The following is an 8,364-nucleotide window of genomic DNA, read 5'->3' as shown; positions in this document are numbered from 1 at the left end:
AAAAATTTAATCTGAATAGAGACTTTTTAGGTTTTAGGTAACATCAGAAACATCAATGAATAAAACCTATAAAAAATAATATTAGAAATAATGGATATAAAAAATTGTTTCTCCTGAATAAGACTTTCCTAGAATAAGACTCGTTTTTTTTGTAATGTCATTTTTATTTAGTATATAAAATAAATTGTATATTTTAAGTTACAAGCATCAATGTGAGTGGGGAACTCATATATATTTATATGTGTTTGTGTATATAATGATATAATGAATGAGCGTCAAAGGTGTTGATCTTGCAGGTGGCTGTGCTGAATAACTACAAGCATCTAGTACAAACCCTGCTGGAGAGAGGAGCCACCCAAACATTCAGAACCAGGTCAGAACCTCCTGTAATCAGCACCCAGACAGCAGTGAGATCAAAACCAGAGCAAGCGGAGACTTTTTCTTAAGATGTTTCAGTCGAGAAAAAAATCTTAGCTCAGAGTCTTCATTTGATCATTATTCGCTGCTTTTTGTCTGGAAAAATAATTGACAAGAAGATTTCATTTGGGCTTTATCTTTCCCCAAGTCAGAAATTTCAGCTCTTTCTCATCAGAAGGCCAAACGATCTTTGCTATACACATTCGTAGTGTTTTTTTCATTTGTGTTTTATTTATTAGACTAAGTTAACGTCTGAGTTATGAAAGAGCAATAAAATCTTCACGTTGGCTTATTCTTTAACCATAAAGCACTTTTTTTTATCCGTGTTTTAGGCTGGCGTTAACGCTGTTCAAATGGCGACGCGGCGTTTCAAAGGGAGGTAAAATAAATCCTGATACGACTCACGAGTCATCTCGACATGTGTATTTAGCTCTTTGATTATGCTTTTCATCTTTTCTTTCAGAATATCATCAGCCTGTTTGCGGATTAGGAGTGAGAGAAAAGAGACGAACCATGCGTCGGTTTCATAAACAACATTTACTAGCGCTGCCTCTTTATTTGTGTGCTGCAGACATCAACGCACAGTATCTTATTTCACATTTTCGATTAATCAAAGAATTATCATAAAAAAGCAGTTTACACCGTGACACTGAAGAAAGTACATGAGCAGATTTACTGAGTGCGGGTACAACGTGAATCAAAGTGAAAAATAGTAAATAATAACTGATTAAAACAAGCAAGGCAGGTAACCTAGAGACACGTGATCATCGTATGATTAAGTCAGCGCGCTCTAGATCCGAACAGTCTCTGCGTACTGTAATGCACTGTGTGGTTTAACACTGTAAAAGGCAACGGGACACTCGCGATGGTCGCTCATACGATGAATGAAGAGGAATTTACAATGTAAACACTGAGATATAATGGCACTCATACGGCGTCAGAATAAAGGCCTGAAAGACCCACGTTTGAGAACGGAAATGGCTCAGTGGCAACAAATAATAAAGTCAGAAGACTCGGTCTTGAATAAAAACAAGGCCCGTTAGTCTCAGTGCCAAACATCGACCTGAAAAATGGACAGTCGGATCTGCCAGCTCTCTGTTTTCTTGTTAAAACACACTACCGCTCAAAACTTTTAATCGTCGAGGATGCATTCAGTTGATCCAAAGTGACAGTGAAAACATCGCTAAATGTTTCCAAAGATTTCTGTTTCGAATCACCGCTGATGACATTGATAATCGGAAATGATGACACTGAAGACTGGAGTAACGATGCTGAAAGATGTCGATTTGCGAATAAATAACATAAAAAAGTATATTTTCTATTGTAATGATATTTGTGAATATTATGTTTTACTGTATATTATATGTATATTATATAATAATACAGTAAAAATAATGTTTTTACTGTATGTTGCAGCCTTGGTGTACAAGAGTCTTTAAATGTTTGAGTAGTGGTGTGTTTATTTGTGGTTTGTCTTTGCTTACAATATTTTCCATCATTGTGCATCAGACTGTCTACTTCTGTAGTCATTACGTAGTTTCAGCATTGGAGGCAATTCACACAAAACTCTTTACTAACCCATCTAATCTGGGTAACGCTTAAAGCCTTTATGTATAATGCATTACAAAAAAATGTTCACTGTAATGCATGAACTAACTGTGAGATTAAATGCATTCAAATATTTGTTTAAAAGGTTTGTTTGCTGTATGATTTGATGCATTATTTAATTAATGCATACTTTCTAAAGGAGTAAAAGTTAATAGATAAGTATTATAATTGCATACATAAAAACCGTGTATCCATGAGATCAAGCAGTGCATATTTAATGCAATAAAACAAATTTTATAATGTATTATATATATATATATATATATATATAAGGCTTTAAGTGTTAGCCAAATTAGTTTTTGACCTGTTGACAGTAATTCATGACCAAAAACTTTATTTCCAAATGTTTTGTGCATATCCGATTATTTTAGTGCAGTGTGTTCATTTACTCCTGACAAATCGCCCATGAACCTTTGCCAGTGATTCAAAACCACTGACTTGCAGCGTGTTTGAGGGAGACCAGAGGGATTATGAGACTATTTAGAGAAGGATTCATGTGTCTGTTTTCATTAACCACAATCCACTTTTAATGCTCCATGTGGCAACGTTATTTGGGTCGATAAGAGAGAAAATACATGTAATTTGTTTAATCGTTTCCCACAGTAACTATTTCTAAGTACATCTACGAGACTGCGGCTGCGTGACCATAAAATCAGGTCGTGATTTCCGTGGTCGGCAAGGTCTTCTCAAAGCTGGGATCTCCTGAGCGAGCCGCCTATCTGAACATCTGACAGCTCACAGGAACACAACATCTGTGTCCGTCCTTTATCCTTCTGACGAGCTTTGAAATCAACAAAAGCCGGACTCGGTGCCTATAATTTGTCGTGCAAATGTTTTCATGCTCACAAAAAACGAGACAAGACTTGTTTAGACATGTGAAATTCAGAACATTATTGGGCTGTACAGTATTGTACAGTAGTACATGTCCAGGTCATGTTTCACCTCAACGTTAAAAAGTAGTAGTAAGAAAGCCTGTTTTAAAAATGGTTGGCATTGTGATATTTTTTTACTGCAATACGGTAATGAAAATAATCCTGACTGGATGATGTTTGAATGAATGAATAAGTGAATTAATTTGATTGTTTGCAAAAACTAATTCAGAGAACGGAAAAGAAACTGAAACTTAGTTTTAACAATAAGATTTCTATGACAAAAATTAAGCACATTTTCCAATAAAAACATAATAAAATAGAGAATAATAATTTAAGTTGCAATATTTTGAATAGAATTTGAAAAAAGTAACATGCCTGATTTTTTTGTTTTTGTTTTAAATTCTAATTTATATGATGATTCTCAAGTAGATTTTGTTTTGTTACTATACTGAAAATAAGTGATGAGAATCATAGATAGCCTAAAAAGCTAAATATTCAGATGTATTCAAATAATTAAAACATCAGTTGGTAATAAGCTTAATTGTCTTACAATTAAAAACAAAATACTTTTTAAAAATTAAGAATAAAAAAAACGATTATTTTGTATATTTTTCTTTTGTTCCTTTTAATTTGGGATAAAATGTGACCTGGACATGTTATCGTGAGATTATTTTTATAAAGGTTTCTTCAACATCCCTTAAGTACCACTGCAACTGTAATCATGTATGTCTGAAAATACATAATTAAAATAGCCATAAAAATTGTTAAAAAGCCCTTTTCAGTGAAACCAATTGACATCGCAGACACAGAACCGTCAACTCCGATTCACGTTTTCATTTAAATCTGGTTTACAATCCAGTTTAGCGTCCACATGATGTGGTTCATGTTCACAGATAACACGTCTCTTCTTTATCTGCTGGTACACAGTCGAAAAATGTTAAAACAACAACAATAGCAAACAACAACATAAGGACAATCAGGTAAACGTGGGCGAACCACCGATTGCTACGATTGAGAAAGTGTCAACCACAGTGCACTGTGCTCAAATAAATACGCTCAGAATCGACATAAATAACGCGTGATATGTACCTGAGCTTGGACTCATAGCACCGTTTAGAGGAGAGCACAGCGGGGAGGGGTCAAAGGTCACTCCTCGCATCACCACGTGTCCCGCAGAGGTTCATAGTGCAAAAGCGAGCGCTCCAGGACGAGATCCATTCTGTCCGCTCTCAGCTGCTGAACTTCACCCGCCTGCAAAGTGAGGCTTTGGCAGGGTGGGCGGCTGTTTAGGAGGAGGCCTGCAAGTCCAGTATTGGTTAATCAATAAAGCATCTATCCACTTAAAGGAGTTTGCTGAAAATTTTGTCATCCTCGGACCATTCAAGATGTAAATGTGTTTGATTTCTTAACGAAACTGATTTGGGAGAAATCGTGCATCACTTTCTCTCCAATGGATGCTCTGCAGTGAATGGGTGCCGATCAGAATGAGAGTCCAAGCAGCTGATAAAAACATCACAATAACCCACACCGCTCCAGTCCATCAGTTAACATCTGGAGAAGCCAAAAGTGTTTTTGTCAGAAAAATCCATCATTTACATTTTTCTTTTTAACATTAAACCATCATTTCTGGTCATAATACCAGCGAAAAAGTCCATCTCCTGTTGTCTCTCGATCAAAAAGCACCCATATATTTGTTTAGAGCTGTTATTATGGATTATATATTTGTATTTTTGGCCAGAAGCAATGTCTTAATGATGAATTTGTTTCTTATAAACATACAGCTTTTGGTTTCTCTGGATGTTAACTGATGGACTGGAGCGGTGTGGATTACTTTTGGATTATCGCAATGTTTCAGCTTCTTGGACTCATTCTGACGGCACCCATTCACTGTTGAGCAAGTGATAGAATACTACATTTCTCCAATTCTGATGAAGAACAAACTCATCCACATCCGAGATGGCTTGAGGTGAGGGCATTAGCAGAACATCTTAATTCCTTTAAAAGATTTGGCGTATATCTGTACCTGCAGGGTTGTGGGTGAGCCCGGAGGCGGGTCGCAGGGCGGCTGGGGTCGGATGGGTGCTGGAAGTCGCCACGGCTGAAGGATTCGAATCACCGGAGGTTTCACCCAGCGGGTCTGCGGGAAGAGGCTTCTGGGGTGGACTGGGCTTCTCGAATGCCTGTTAGAAATTTGATGAACTGTTTACACTCAAAAATAAAAGGTTCTTTATTGGTTTTATATAGAAGCCTTATGGAAACTTCCCATTACAAAAACTCTTGATAAATACTAGTTCCTTTCTTTTTCCACCAGAGGGCAGTACAAGCTTGTTTTAACGTTAATGCATGAGTTTTGTACTGTATGTGGCTTCAATGCTGCCATGGCGACTCTCCAGGGTCATGTGACATGTTCATATGTTCCAAATCTACACGCTGACTATGAGGTAATGATAACCTGCTACCTGTTCTCCATCTGCTCCTCATTCTCTCTCTCAACCCCCTCAGAGATGCAAAAGTGATTTCACAGCTCGCCTCTCTCTCTGTCCTTTACATTTTAATATTGAGCTGAATTGCTCTAAACTGCTCATATCTCAAGCGCTGCATGATTGCTGATGACAGAGGCTCTTTGTTTTGCGGCTGATAAAAGGTCTTGAGAAAGCTCGCATGGAGGGACTCTCATGTGTCTCCTCTCTAATGCTTCCCCCAGCGGAAAGTTTTGAAGAGCTGAATCAGCGATGAATGACCTGCCAGATCTCAGATGCACACACACACACACACACACACACACACACACACACTTCTAGCTAATGAAACAGCCTGAGGTCACGTTGGACCGTCTGATAATCCATGTCTTCTGTTCATCGTCTCATTTCACTGCTGACCACTGGCGTCTTACGAGATCACACAGGCATCCCATTGATTAAAGTTAATTCATAACAAGCTACATTTGAGTTTAGAGTGCACTATCAAAATTTGGGGTCTGAAATTTTTTTAAAAACACTTTTATTTAGTTAGTGCTCCCTTGCAATTAAGCAGAACACTTAAGTAGCACCTCTGAAACCCCAACTACCATTAGAACACCTTACCAACGTCCTAGTAACACCTAACAACCATCCAGAACACCTTAGCGCCTAGCACCTATTAATACCTTTGTAATCACCCAGAATGCTTTTATGCAACCACCTGGCAGTGCCTCAGAACACTCTAGCAACACCCTTAAAACCCTGTAAAACCATCCATAAACACCAGAAAACACATCAACCTTCTAACACCATATCAACCAACCAGGCTACTTTAGCAACCACCTAACAGTGTCCTAGCAATTCACACGCACAACACACTGACAACACCTAACAATGCCTAGAAACACCCAGAAACACCATAACACGCTGCAACCACCTAATACACTAACAACCACGCAGTGTCCTAACAATCACACAGAACACACTAGCAAAACCATAACATGGCCTAGAAACTATCCAGAATACCCTAGCACCCTACCAAACACTCTAACATCCAGCAGAACACCTTAGCGACCATCTATCAACACCTTAATAACCAATTAGAACTCCATTAATCAACCACCTAGCAACACACTAGCAACTGACCAGAAAACATTAGAACAACCTAACAATGCCCTAGAGACAATGCAGAACTACCAGAATAACCTATTAACCATTTAACGTCCTAACAACCAACAACAAAATAAAACCTTAGCAACCACTCAGAAACACCCTGACAACCAAAGAAGAACCTTAGCAACCATTTAGCTACCCCTAACTACCACTCAACACCTTAACAACCAACATAAAGTAACTAATCAACCACTAACATGGTCCTTGCAGGCAAGCAACATCATAGAGATCACCCAGGACACCACCTTAGCAACCACCAATTACGCGAGAACACTTTATCAACAACTAAAAACACCTAGAAACCATCCAGAACACCCAAGAACCCTAGTAGCCAGCCCAACAACCACACAGAACACCCTAGCAACCACTTAACATCACATTAGCAATGCACTAGTGATCACAAAGAGCCATCCATAACACCCTAACAACCACCCAGTGCACCCTAGCAACCACCAAACAATATCCTAGTGATTGCTTCACTTTTTGGAAAAATGCATATGCTAAATGAGTGTTTTAAAAGAACCAAAAACCAATATAGCAGCCGAAGAACACTATTTTGAGGTGCTGTTATTAAGGATGTTTAGCAAGGTTTTGTGTTTTATGACTTTGTTTTTCACCTATCCATTCCCTTCTACTTCTTGCAGCCGTTGTCCTATAAAACAGACTCTCTTTTCACAGGCAGAATTTTATGGGACAAAACAACAAGTTATACTACACTTTTCCAAAGAACAGGCAGACGTGTGGTCCGTCCCACAGACGCCGCGATTAATGCACCTCATCTGAGACAGATGACCCGGGTAATTAACCTCAGCCAAACATCTCCATTGTAGCCATTGTTATTTAATGCACATTTTCTGTCTTTGTCGTCAGCCTCTTTTAGTGAGATTTTTATAAATGGTAGAGCAATTTAGATTATTATTCAATGCGTGTTGGAAGTGTCCTCATGAGTTAATTAACAACCTCATTACTTTGACTGCAGATGTTAGAGACTGCTAAAAAGTCGTTAAATATGAACATTACTTCTGAAGCGTTTATATAGACCAATTTTGGCGTTTGCAAACACTGGTGAGATTTTTTGGGCAGAGCCTATCTGCCAGAAAGGACAGTCTTAAAGTAGCAGTATATAGAAGCCATGGAATAAAGAGAGAGAGAAAAAAATCTTTGAGGTTATATTTCAAAAATCTGACTTTATTTATTTATTTCCACAAATTCTGAGAGATTAAGCACACAATTCTGATAAGAAAAGAAAAATCTATTCATCATTCTAAGCTTTTCGCCTCTGCAAAAGTTTATATTCCACATTTGGCCCTTTTTGCTCAGAATTGATTTAATCAAGTTATAAAGTCTAATTAGAAGACAAAGACTTGCATTTTGCAAGAAAAATGTCAGGGTTGTGAGTTAATAGAAGTAATGTTATGTAAAATATTAATAGTAATAGGTTTTAAATAGTATTTCATGCTGTAACTATAGGGCTAATAAAAAGCAGGTCCCCTGTTAACTGCATATGTAGATATTATGTAGATGATTTAATTGTTTATATCAAATTTATGCTTTTAAAATGAGCTTATCACAGTAGTTTTCATTGAATGTCTGTATGTAGCTTTGAAAAGGTGTCTTTGACAAATCTTCGATTTTGACATCCAAAGGCACTCATTTTCTCTCAAACTTGTCCATTAGGATTATACATTTCATAATCGAAATAATTAAATAATATCTTAATTTTTCATCAAATGCATTGCATGTATCAGTACACACTGAGAAATAACCATAATTAATTTAAATTGCATCAGAAGAGTAAAAAGGTGGGTCTGAAGTCAACATATTATTTATTTCCA

General features: G+C 37.5%; 1 pseudogene; it reads left to right on the top strand.

Moving 5' to 3' along the window:
• LOC122333535 overlaps nucleotides 1-4,999 on the top strand; it is a 9,539-nt pseudogene extending 4,540 nt beyond the window's left edge.
• The last annotated feature ends 3,365 nt before the right edge of the window (nucleotides 5,000-8,364 follow it).

Source organism: Puntigrus tetrazona, unplaced genomic scaffold (genome assembly GCF_018831695.1).
Source record: "Puntigrus tetrazona isolate hp1 unplaced genomic scaffold, ASM1883169v1 S000000283, whole genome shotgun sequence".
Taxonomy (NCBI): Eukaryota; Metazoa; Chordata; class Actinopteri; order Cypriniformes; family Cyprinidae; genus Puntigrus; species Puntigrus tetrazona.
The sequence above is the reverse complement of the archived record's forward strand: the minus strand, read 5'-3'. Positions and strand labels throughout refer to the sequence as shown.